Source organism: Triticum urartu, chromosome 7 (assembly GCF_003073215.2).
Source record: "Triticum urartu cultivar G1812 chromosome 7, Tu2.1, whole genome shotgun sequence".
NCBI classification, from domain to species: Eukaryota; Viridiplantae; Streptophyta; class Magnoliopsida; order Poales; family Poaceae; genus Triticum; species Triticum urartu.
In genome coordinates this window covers 281,416,879-281,429,371 of record NC_053028.1, presented here as the reverse complement: position 1 = coordinate 281,429,371, position 12,493 = coordinate 281,416,879, and positions in this window count along the sequence as shown.

Genomic DNA, 12,493 nt, shown 5'->3' with positions numbered 1-12,493 from the left:
GTGGGGGGCCTGAGCGAAAGGTGGGGGCAGCTACCCACTTGGCACTTCGGGGAGCTGTGATGTAGAACCACTCCCGCTGCCACAATCCGGACACCTCTGGGAAGCACCCTCAGGCCATGGAGCGTCAGCAATTTTGCTTATTAAAGCGCCTCCGCACGCTGCGTGCTGCCCCTCGATCATCTTCGGCTTCACATCGAAGGTCTTGAGCCACAGGCCGAAGTGAGGGGTAATGCGGAGGAAGGCCTCACATACGACAATAAATGACGAGATGTGAAGAAGGGAATCCGGGGCCAGATCGTGAAAATCTAGCCCATAATAGAACATAAGACCCCTAACAAAGGGATCCAGAGCGAGGCCTAGTCCTCGGAGGAAGTGGGAGACGAACACGACGCTCTCGTTGGGTTCGGGAGTAGGGACGACCTGCCCTCGGGCAGGCAGCCGATGCGAAATTTCGGCGGTCAGATATCTGGCCTCTCTCAACTTCTTGATGTCCTCCTCCGTGACGGAGGAAGGCATCCACCGACCTTGAAGGTTGGATCCGGACATAGTTGAAGGTCCGAAGCACCTGACCTGAGTTTTGGGTGTTAGAACTCGAGGCGGGGGAAGGATTTGATTGAGCACGAGAGGGAAAAAAGAAAAAGCCTTGTCCCCTTTATAAAGAGGGTGAATATCAAGCGTCCTCCTCGTGGCCGTTTGGGACTTGCCTAAGATCTAGGAGTCCTACCAATAGGCACGGTTGGGTTACCCACGTCCGTATTGATGAGAATCCCGTAATAAAGGGGACACGATCTCTGCTTCGACAAGACGTGCCAAGGAAACCGCCTCGCGAAACAACGCTGGAGATTGGTTATGAAAAACGATTCGAATAAAGACCTGGCTGTGGTGTGATGTCACACTACGGGGTACGTCAGCAGATTAGATTTATGGAAATATTATTCTCTCTACGGTGGTATGTGGAACTTGTTTTGCAGAGCCGGACACGATCCTCGTGTTCAAAATCTTCTATGAAGTATTCGGAGGAGGAACCCGCCTTGCAATGCCGAAGACAATCTGCGCCGGACTCATCGTCATTGAAGCCTGGTTCAGGGGCTACTGAGGGAGTCCTGGATTAGGGGGTATCCGGACAACCGGACTATATCCTTTGGATGGACTGTTGGACTATGAAGATACAAGATTGAAGACTCCGTCCCGTGTCCGGATGGGACTCTCCTTGGCGTGGACGCCCAGCTTGGCAGTATGGATATGTAGATCTCCTTCCTTGTAACCAACTCTGTGTAACCCTAGCCCACTCTGGTGTCTATATAAACCGGAGGGTTTAGTCCGTAGGACCAACAACAACAATCATACCATAGGCTAGCTTCTAGGGTTTAGCCTCTTCGATCTCGTGGTAGATCAACTCTTGTATACTCGTATTATCAGGATCAATCAAGCAGGACGTAGGGTATTACCTCCATCAAGAGGGCCCGAACCTGGGTAAACATCATGTCCCCCGTCTCCTGTTACCATCCGCCTAGACGCACAGTTCGGGACCCCCTACCCGAGATCCGCCGGTGTTGACACCGACAACCATTTTAATAGCATGTTAGCATGCAAGGTAAACCATTATAAGCTCCTAGCTAATTAAGCATGGCGTAAGAAACTATGATCTCTAATTGTCATCGCAAACATGTTTATTCATAATAGGCTGAATTAGGAACGATGAACTAATCATATTTACAAAAAGAAGAGAGGTCGAGTTCATACCAGCTTCTCCCATCTCAATCAGTTCATCATCTATCGACATAATTGCCTTTCACTTGCACGACCGAACGACGTGGATAATAATAATAGTGCACGTGCATTGGACTAAGCTGGAATCTGCAAGCATTCAATAAATAGGAGAAGACAAGGCAATATGGACTCCTGGTTAAATTCAACAATAATGCATATAAGAGCCACTTCAACAATTTAATCATGATCCTCTCCTATCGACCCCCAAAGAAAAGAAAAGAAATAAAACTATATACACGGGAAAGCTCCCTACAAGCAAAAGAAGAACAAGAAATCTTTTTGGGTTTTCTTTTTAATTACTACTACAAGCATGGAAACTAAACTAATTAAAAGCTACAACTAAATTTTTTTGTTTTGTTTTTCTTAAGGTTTATTAAACACACAAGAAGAAAGCAATAAAAGGAAATAAAGTAGCATGGATAAGACAGTGAAAAAGTATGAGCACCAACATCTAGCAATGAGTGTGTGAACATGAATGTAATGTCGGTTAGATATACGTACTCCCCAAGCTTAGGCTTTTGGCCTAAGTTGGTCGTACTGAGATGCAGCAGTCATTGCATCATGGGCTGCAGCTTGGAGGCGAGCTATCTCAGCCCTCCTCTTATACTCTTCCGCCTCCTCTCTGGTTATAAAATATCTCCCTTTTGCCTGAAACTCAAAAAAAGTAGAAGCAGGGAGAGCGACATGATAGGTGCATCGTCTGTCAAAGATTAGTCGGTACTGGAGGAACTAGTCGTTCCTCTCAACAAACTGATGACAAACCATAGCCTCATAATCCAAATAAGCTTGAGGCAACTTAATATCATCCTCACGTATGGTTATACCAAGAAAATTAGCTATGCGGGTTTCATAAATTCCACCAAAGAAATCTCCATTAAATCTATTAAGATGCAACCTACGTGCAACAATGGCTCCCAAATTATAACATTTATCTCCTAACACAGCACTCCTAAGAATACTGAGGTCAGGGACACACATGTGACATGCTTCATCTTTACCATTAATGCATCTACCTATGAAGAGAGCAAAATAATGTATAGCAGGAAAGTGAATGCTCTCTATGGTAGCTTGTGTTATATCTCTGGACTCTCCCACAGTTATACTAGCAAGAAAATCTCTAAATTCAGATTTGCGGGGTTCACTAGCACTACCCCACTGTGGACGTTTGCAAGTAGTGGTAAATTTCTCTAAGTCCATAGTTTAAGAATTTTCATAAAGATCAAACAGGACAGTTTGAGAATTGCGTGAAGATGAAAATTCAAACCTCCTCACAAAGGAACCAGTGAGATAGTGGTACTGACGGCACTTTTCTGCCTCGAAGCTCACAAGATCAGCATTACGCAAATATGCATTAAATTCTTCCTTAATTCCTACTCGGTCCATGAAGTCCTCTGAAAGCCATTCACAAGGCCGCACTGGAGCGTCCCTTGGTGGCTCATCATCAGCATCATGCATTGCAAGCCTGGGTCCTTGTTTCCTTGAAGAACCACCTTGGTACATTTTCCTAAACATATTTCTTCCTCTGAAAATTTTCTGAAATTTTTAGTAACTTCAAAATAAAAGTGAACCAAACTCAACAAAATTGATAGCAACTACTCCTACAAGTGCCTAGAGCCTATGGCATGCATCAAAACTACTTGGAACCACATAAATTTGACATGCAAGCTCAAGAACATGGCCACCTAGGAAACACAAATTTGCAATGAATAAAGCACTAGAACAAAAACTAATTGGACCAATGAAGGAGTCACATGCCAAGGAATAATCCCCCAAAGCAGTTTTGTGAGAGGTGCTTTGAGCAAGGAGATAGAAAATCGCAGCAAAATGAGCTAGAACTCATGCTTGAGCTGGATAATGGTGTTTGTGGGAGGAAGAAGGAGTGTGTGGGTGCAGGAATAAGTGGAGGAGGGCCACCGTGGGCCCACGAGGCAGGGGGCGGGCCCAGGGGGTAGGGCGCGCCCTCCACCCTTGTGGCCAGGTGGATGCCCCCCTGTTGTGTTCTTAGTGCCAAATATTCTCAAATATTCCAGAAAAAATCATATTTAAATTTCGGGGCATTTGGAGAACTTTTATTTTCGGGGTATTTTTATATTGCACGGATAATTCAGATAATAGACAGAAAATACTATTTTTAGTTTATTTAATATAAATAATAGAAAGTAAAAGGAGGGCACAGAAGGTGGTGCTTTCTAACTTCATTCATCTCATGATCATCAAAAGGAATCCATTAACAAGGTTGATCAAATCTTGTTAACAAACTCATTCCGAATAACACGGAACCGGAGAAATTTCAAATAACACTATACCTCAACGGGGATGTGCACATCCCCAATAATTAGAATATCATATTTCTTCTTGACAGTAGGAAGAGGAAATTCAAAACAGCCACATCCTCACAAATACCCCGAATAATTAGAATATGAAGAATAACAAAGTCCGTTAAAATAGTAACGTTTCCAACCACAAGAGGCACATCCTCACAAATACCGACAGGTATAGCAGTTGATTTATCAGCCATTTGCAAAGATATTTCAGTCGGTGTCAACTTATTCAAATCAAGTCTACGATATAACGAGAGAGGCATAACACTAGCACCGGCTCCAAGATCACATAAAGCATTTTTAACATAATTTCTTTTAATGGAGCATGGTATAGTGGGTACTCCTGGATCTCCTAACTTCTTAGGTATTCCACCCTTGAAAGTGTAATTAGCAATCATGGTGGAAATTTCAGCTTCCGGTATCTTTCTTTTATTAGTAACAATTTCTTTCATGTACTTAGCATAAGGATTCATTTTGAGCATATCAGTTAATCGCATACGCAAAAAGATAGGTCTAATCATTTCAGCAAAGCGCTCAAAATCCTCATCATCCTTTTTCTTGGATGGTTTGGGAGAAAAAGGCATGGGTTTTTGAACCCATGGTTCTCTTTCTTTACCATGTTTTCTAGCAACAAAGTCTTCCTTATCATAACGTTGATTCTTTGATTGTGGGTTATCAAGATCAACAACTGGTTCAATTTCTATATCATTATCATTGCTAGGTTGAGCATCATCATGAACATTATCATTAACATTATCACTTGTTTCAGGTTCATTACCAGATTGTGTTTCAGCATCAGAAATAGAAATATCATTTGGATTCTCAGGTGTTTCAGCAATAGGTTCACTAGAAGCATGCAAAGTCCTATCATTTTTGTTTTTCTTCCTTTTAGAAGGACTAGCTGAATCTATATTATTTCTCTGAGAATCTTGCCCAATTCTCTTAGGGTGGCCTTCAGGATACAAAGGTTCCTGAGTCATTTTACCAGTTCTAGTAGCCACTCTAACAGCATAGGCCTTATTCTTTCTATTCAATTCATTGAGCAAATCATTTTGAGCTTTAAGTACTTGTTCTACTTGAGTGGTAACCATAGAAGCATGTTTACTAATAAGTTTAAGTTCACCTTTGACATTGCCATATAATCACCCAAGTGTTCAAGCATATCAGCGCTGCGTTTTAATTCTCTACCAAAATAAGCATTGAAGTCTTCTTGCTTAACCATAAATTTATCAAACTCATCTAAGGATGGGCTAGCAAACTTGGTGAATGGGATTTCAGCTTTATCATATCTATAGAGAGAATTTACCTTTACTACCTATGTAGGGTTATAATGTAACATCCCAAATTTTCAATTTGGAATGTTATACAATAGATCATCATTGCATATCATATTTATTGCATTTTTGTTGATCCTAGAAATTTCACGCAACTCAAGGACCCTCGGAGAGAGTTGGGGATTTCGTTATATTCATATTTAAGTTGTCTCAAATTTTGAAAATAGGATCATTTGATTTTATTTATTTTATCTTCAATTATTTCTATTATAAAAATTATGAGAGAGGGAATAAAATGACTTTCCCAAAATAAAGAAATATTGGGGATTTAATAAAAAATCAAATAAGATTTTATTTTGGTTTTATTTGCTATTTTATTTGAATTTAGGAAAAATTGCACGTTTTCAAAAATTGCATTTAGGGCCAAGAAAATGTTCATCCTGTTCTAAATATTTTATTTAGACGGTGAAAATTTGTTTTGGCATTTTTAGAATTTTATTTATTTTTCTAGAATTTTTTTAGTTGCAGCGTTATTGTTTTAAAGAAAAAAGAGACCCCGCGCCCGACTGGGCCAAGGGCCCAGCCGAGCTGGCCGGCCCAGCCAGCCGCCGCCGCCTCCCGCCTGGGTCGGGACAGGAGTCCCGACCGCCGCCGCCACCGAGTCCGGGGAGGCCCCGCCTCCCAAGGCCGCCCCCTTCCCCAATTCGTCGCCTCCCCCCTTTATAAACCCCGCCAGACCCCCCCCTGCAGCCCCACACCCGCCGCCGCCTCCCCACGCCGCCGCACGCCGCCGTCGCGCCGCAGCCGCCTCCCCACACCACCAGCGTCGCCGCCGCACGCCACCCGCCGCCGCCGGAGCCTCGCCGGAGCCCCGAGCCAAGGTAGCCGCCGCTCCGGTTTTCTGAGAAAAGCCGTTTCGGTTTTTTTAGAAAACACTAGTTTTCGTTTTTTTAATAGATTTGTTTTTTTTCTCTGGTTTATTTATTTAGCGAGCGTTCACTCGTTCACTCGTTTTATCGAACGCGTTCATCGTTTAGTTCCAGTTAACGAACGTTCGTTCGTTAACCCGTTCATTGTTTTTCTTTTTCTCGGATTAAATCCGCAATTTTTTGATCGCGATTTCTGATCCGATGTTCATTTTAGTTTAAATTTTCGCCCGTTTGTCGGAATCAGGCGATTCAAGCGCCTGGAGTTTCGTCTCGAAACCCTCTTTCCGTTTAACCAACTCAAATAAGTTTTGCCTCTATAAAAATTTCCTTAGATCCAGAATAGTAAACAAAGCCTTTTTCTTTTGCCGTTTGTCTTTCGTTGCTTCATTTGATTTGGTTCTTTTTGCCAACCAGAGTTCTTAAGTTCAACTATCTGGTTAGATCTCTTATTCGAGTTTTACCGGTGCATTAGATGAGTACTTATTGTATGCTTGTTTGTTTGCGATAGAGTACCCGGAGTGCACCGCTTGCTACTTCGAATCGCTAGGTTTTGCAGATCATCAGCAAGGCAAGTAACACTTTGATCATACCATCCTACTACCCAGTTTTTATTGCATTAGATCAATCCTCACACCATTGCATGATTAGGATCTAATTAAATTGTGGGTCTGGGAAGTAGATGAGGTAGTACCTATTACCTGTTTATTATCAAACCTTTGGGAGTTACTTCTACGTTTGCTTCTTATGCCATGCTATGCTAGTATACGTGGATTGGGTGAGTGAAATCCATGACAGATGTGAGAATGTTAAAATTAATGGTTTATCTAAGGTGGCAACTTAAATACACATCTGGGTGGATTGAGGCACCTGGGTATTCCAGCGATTGCCTGTTTTTCTTTGGACAGCCACCCAGGCTCAAAGGGATCATGAGATTATTCATGCTAGAAACTTCTGTGTGCAGCCACAAGCTACTATGAGCTCTAGCATAGTTGACTAAGTCATATGAACTCTTATAGTGGTAGACTAGCAGATGTAGGGGATGTAGGTGGTACGGTCTACCCATCCTAAGGTGCAAACGCTTCTGAAAGACTATGTCTCGGTCATCTGTTTCTCAAACACCATGTAGTGCGAGAAATCCAACGGAGGAGATCGAGTCTTGTGGGGAAAAGTGCACAAACCTCTGCAGAGTGTATAAACTAATCATGGTTAGCTATGTCCCCGGTTATGGACATCTTGAGTATCTAGTACTTGGATTATCATGTGAATCTCATCATGTTACTCTAATTAATTTTGTTGGGTTTAATGATGATGCTTAATTGGGATTGAGAATGCTGTCAACCATTCTCAATGTTTAACAACTACCATGATAGTTAAATAAAATTTATTCCTTTGTAGTAGGGAAAAATTTGCTTTACGCAAAACTGTAACCATAGAGCTTTCCACTAGCCAAATATGCATGTAGTATAGCATTATTCTTTTATTGCTCTCTATGTGTTACCTTGCCAGCATATTCCATGTGCTGACCCATTTCGGGCTGCAACGTTCATGTTGCAGACTTTTCAGACGATGAGTAAGATGCCTTTTAGGTCGTGGTTCTATACTCAGTGATGCCGTTGGAGTTGATGGACTCACTTATCTTCCAAGCCTTCCAATGTTATCGTTATTAGATGGCCTTAAACCATATTTATTGTAATAAGTTCTCTTTTGAGACACTCGATGTAATAAGTGTGTGATTGCTACTCTGTTATAAATCCTTCAACTACTGTGTGGTGTCAGCATTACTGATCCAGGGATGACACCTGAGCACAGAGATTGGACCGTTTGAGGTCTGGTAGTTACATATAAAGTCCATGTGTTTCTTCAATAGGCGGTAAATTAAGACCATGTATTTTTTCAATAGGAGCTAAATTCTTAACATCTTTAGCTTTAATACCCTTTTCTTTCATGGATTTCTTTGCCTCTTGCATATCTTCAGGACTGAGAAATAGAACACCCCTTTTCTTCGGAATTGGTTTAGGAATAGGCTCAGGAGTTGGCTTAGGAAGTGTCCAATTATTTTCATTTGTAAACATATTATTCAATAGAATTTCAGCTTCATCCGGTGTTCTTTCCCAGAAAACAGAACCTACACAACTATCCAGGTTATTTCTGGAAGCATCGATTAGTCCATTATAAAAGATATCAAGTATTTCATTTTTCTTAAGAGGATAATAAAGCAAAGCATTAAGTAATTGGAGAAGCCTCCCCCAAGCTTGTGGGAGACTCTCTTCTTCAATTTGCACAAAATTATATATATCCCTTAAGGCAGCTTGTTTCTTATGAGCAGGGAAATATTTAGCAGAGAAGTAATAAATCATATCCTGGGGACTACGCACACAACCAGGATCAAGAGAATTAAACCATATCTTAGCATCGCCCTTTATTGAGAACAGAAATATTTTAAGAATATAAAAGTAGCGAGTTCTCTCATCATTAGTGAATAGGGTGGCTATATCATTTAATTTAGTAAGATGTGCCACAACAGTTTCAGATTCATAGCCATAAAAAGGATCAGATTCAACCAAAGTAATTATATCAGGATCAATAGAGAATTCATAATCCTTATCAGTAACAAAGATAGGTGAAGTAGCATAAGCAGAATCATATTTCATTCTAGCATTCAGAGTTTTTTGTTTAAGCTTAGCTAATAATTTCTTAAGATCACTTCTATCATTGCAATTAAGGAAGTATCTTTTAGTTTCTTCATCCATAACATAGACCTCAGGCACAACATGTAATTCATATTTATTAGGGGAGCCTTCATAATCACTTTCATCAGTATTATCAGTTTCAATAATTTCATTCTCTCTAGCCCTAGCGAGTTGCCCATCAAGAAATTCACCGAGTGGCACACTAGTATCAGGCATAGAAGTAGTTTCATCATAAGTATCATGCATAGCAGAAGTGGCATCATCAATAATATGCGACATATTAGAATTAATAGCAGAAGCAGGTTTAGGTGTCGCAAGCTTACTCAAAACAGAAGGTGAATCAAGTGGAGAGCTAGATGGCAGTTCCTTACCTCCCCTCGTAGTTGAGGGATAAATCTTGGTTCTTGGATCTTTCAAGTTCTTCATAATGATAAGCAGATATAAATCCCAAGTGACTCAAAGAATAGAGCTATGCTCCCCGGCAATGGCGCCAAAAATAGTCTTGATAACCCACAAGTATAGGGGATCGCAATAGTTTTCGAGGGTAGAGTATTCAACGCAAATTTATTGATTCGACACAAGGGGAGACAAAGAATATTCTCAAGTATTAGCAGTTGAGTTGTCAATTCAACCACACCTGGAAACTTAATGTCTGCAGCAAAGTATTTAGTAGCAAAGTAATATGATACTAGTGGTAACAGTAGCAAAAGGTAACGGTAACAAAAGTAATATTTTTGGTGTTTTGTAGTGATGACAACAATAGCAACAGAAAAGTAAATAAGCGAAGAACAATATATGGAAAGCTCGTAGGCAATGGATCGGTGATAGAGAATTATGCTGGATGTGGTTCATCATGTAACAGTCATAACCTAGGGTGACACAGAACTAGCTCCAATTCATCAATGTAATGTAGGCATTATTCTGAATATAGTCATACGTGCTTATGGAAAAGAACTTGCATGACATCTTTTGTCCTACCCTCCCGTGGCAGCGGGGTCCTAGCGGAAACTAAGGGATATTAAGGCCTCCTTTTAATAGAGTACCGGACCAAAGCATTAACACATAGTGAATACATGAACTCCTCAAACTACGGTCATCACCGAGAGTGGTCCCGATTATTGTCACTTCGGGGTTGCCGGATCATAACACATAGTAGGTGACTATAGACTTGCAAGATAGGATCAAGAACTCACATATATTCATGAAAACATAATAGGTTCAGATCTGAAATCATGGCACTCGGGCCCTAGTGACAAGCATTAAGCATAGCAAAGTCATAGCAACATCAATCTCAGAACATAGTGGATACTAGGGATCAAACCCTAACAAAACTAACTCGATTACATGATAAATCTCATCCAACCCATCACCGTCCAGCAAGCCTATGATGGAATTACTCATGCACGGCGGTGAGCATCATGAACTTGGTGATGGAGGATGGTTGATGATGACGATGGTGATGGATTCCCCTCTCCGGAGCCCCGAACGGACTCTAGATCAGCCCTCCCGAGATAGTTTAGGGCTTGGCGGCGGCTCCGTATTGTAAAACGCGATGAATCTTTCTCTCTGATTTTTTTCTCTCCGAACACGAATATATAGAGTTGGATTTGAGGTCGGAGGAGCTCCAGGGGGGCACGAGGTAGGGGCGCGTCCACGGGGGCAGGCGCGCCCCCCACCCTCGTGGCTAGGGTGTGGGCCCCTTGGTCTTGATCTTTTGCGAGTATTTTTTTATTATTTCCAAAAATAATCTCCATGAAGTTTCAGGTCATTCCGAGAACTTTTGTTTCTGCACATAAATAACACCATGGCAATTCTTCTGAAAACAGCGTCAGACCGGGTTAGTTCCATTCAACTCATGCAAGTTTGAGTCCAAAACAAGGGCAAAAGTGTTTATAAAAGTAGATACGACGGAGACGTATCACTCCCACGGATTGATAAACCTTAGGTCATCCACTTGAGGGAAATTTGCTACTGTCCTACAAACCTCTACACTTGCAGGCCCAACAACGTCTACAAGAAGAAGGTTGTGTAGTAGACATCAGATACTCGAGATTTTATTTCGTTACCTGCACCTGCTTTGTTTGACTCTCATGCCAGGAACAGATACACCGTCCTACTAGTGGACATCATTGCCTACCAGAACATGTTGGCAGCGGTAGAGGATGAGGTCCGGGAGTGGGACTCTCATGTGCCGCCGCCTCAGCACTTTCATATGCTACCGGGTGGCTACTACGGATGGTGATTACTAAGCTAGGCAAAAGCCTAAGCATGGGGGAGTACGTTTTCTCACTGACATTTCATTTTAGTTGTCGGTGTTCATCCTCGTTCATTGTATGATCCATGTTAGGTTTATTTTCTTGCTTTCTTCTTTATGTGTTTAAAAAACTTTGAGAAAATCCAAAAATATTTTTTGCTTATTTTTGGTTTTTCTTTCTAGTTTAATTAGTTGTAGTATTAAAAGAAAACCCAAAAAGATTTCTCGCTTCTTCTTTTACTTGTTAGGAGCTTTCCTGTGTAAATAGTTTTTCTTGTTTTTATTTTTCCTTCGTCAATTTACTTCCTTCAAGTAAATACTAAAACTCCAAAAATATTTTGATGTATTTCTCTGAAATTCTTTTCTTATGTTGTGTCATTTTGAGGAGAAGACCACGATGAAAATGTTGAGTGGCTCTCATATGCATTATTGTTGATCTAACAAAGAGCCCATATTACTTTGTCTTCTCCTTTGAATAAAATGTTTGCATATTCCAGCTTAGTCCACGGCACTCTTGCACTATTGTTATTTTCATATCATTCAGTCATGCAAGTGAAAGGCAATAATGGCGATATTTGATGAAGTGACTGTGGCAAGGAAAAGCGGGTGTGAATTCAAATAGTTTTTGTTTTGGTAAATATGTTTAACTCGGTATCCATGATTCAGCATACTATGATTAAACATGTTTATGATGACAATTAGAGATTATAGTTGCTCATGCCATGCTTAAATAGCTAGGAGTGGATAATGATTTATCTTGGGTGTCAACATGCATTAAAATGTTTGTGATGTAGTATGATGATATGGTATCCTTCTCTGAATGTTTCAAATGGCTTGACTTGGCACATATTCACGCATGTAGTTGATTCAAAACCAACATAGCCTTCACGATATTTATGTTCATGGTGATTATATCCTACTCATGCTAGTATTCAATGTTAATTACTAACAATGCATGATTATGATCGTTTTCGCTCTCTAGCTGGTCGCTTCCCAATGTATTTGCTAACCTTCGCATGTACTAAGCGGGAAACTGCTTGTGCAACCAAACCCTTAAACTAAAGTTGTTCTACATGAGTCCACTATATCTACCTATATCAGTATTACCCTGCCGATCCAAGTAAATTTGCATGTGCCACCTCTAAATATTCAAATGAACATCAGTTTTGTGTGCCCGTGTCGCTTATGGAGCAACAGGGGGCGACCACTATATTCCATGCTAAGCGGGTTATTCTCATGATGAGTGTTTATTCAC